A 1,307-nucleotide genomic window follows, 5' to 3' on the forward strand; every position below is an offset into this window, starting at 1 on the left:
CAATTCTTCCCCTGCTTCCCACGATGAGAGCAGCCTTGCTTACATGATTGCGGTAATTCCGGGGGAGCCGCCGGCGAGCGCCGGCGAATGCCAGCCACCTGCTGGACAACCTAATCACTGCCTGGGTGGAAAGGGAAATAAAACCCCCACCAAAATCACCGTTAACTCTTTAGATGGGGGGGAGGGGGGGGGGGCAAACAAAAAACTCAAACCTGCTCATTTATTGGTCGTGAGAACCTATAAACCTATTCGCCAAAAAAAAAAAAAAAAAAAAAAATTAGTTTATTTCATACTGCAAATAATGTGATCAGAAAAGCAATCACACCTTCTTAAATAAGAGCACGCACACTTTGTTTGCACTCTGGTATTCAATTGTTCCAATGAAAGAGAATAATGATATGAAGCCAAATTCATCCCCCAGGGCAAATGAACTGAATAAAGCCAATTAAGATAAAATCAACATTATAGTTAAGGCAGGCAAATGAGTATTAGTGCTATTCACCTGCAGCTAACCAGGGAAGCCTGAACTCTGCACATTTTTGTTAATGTTTTAATCTGGAGGTAACAATAACGAGGGACAAAGTTTACCGTTCAATGCGATCATTTCTATTTATGAGGTACCCATCATACTGGCATCTATGGGTAATGCATGTTTAGACGCAGCAGAGGGAAACTTGCTTGGCTTATAACAGTCTGAAAATGCTCTTTCTTAGAGCTTAATTAAGGTCCATTACCGATGCCTTACTGCTTTATAACAGAGAGGCTATTTATGATTATATACAAGGACTTTCTGGACTGCGGAGAAATACAGTTAATTCGGAAACCAGCCTGCAGAATTAAATGAAGCTGTAATTTACATGTCCCCTTGCAACTGCTCATTTTTGCAGGCAAAAGAATGTTTTACCAACTTCTAGAATTACTTGGAAGCGAGGGGGGAGGCAATTCGAATCAGACATTAGAGCGTGATCACTGGTTTCTAGATAAAGGAGGCATTTCAGGACACGATCTGGAAAATCTCCAGGCGCTCAGGAGCCGTGTCTCAGGGTGGGATCCTGAGCAGGAGGCTTCAGTAGCTGTTTTTCTGCCTCATTCTTGTGACCTGGGTCAGTGGTTTCAGCTGCTTTGCCACTGTTCACTCTAAGTCAACAAAGGACTTAAGTGTACCCTTAACTTTAAGCAGGGCTACTTACATTTTTTTTTCAAGCCAAACACCCCAGAGAGTGCTGTGCTGAGAACTCGAGGGAACACAGGAGAAGCCAAATTTTCTGGTATTCCTTTCCTTCAAAAGCCTGTTTTTAAAAATAGAC

This window comes from Aptenodytes patagonicus, chromosome 1, assembly GCF_965638725.1.
Source record: "Aptenodytes patagonicus chromosome 1, bAptPat1.pri.cur, whole genome shotgun sequence".
NCBI classification, from domain to species: Eukaryota; Metazoa; Chordata; class Aves; order Sphenisciformes; family Spheniscidae; genus Aptenodytes; species Aptenodytes patagonicus.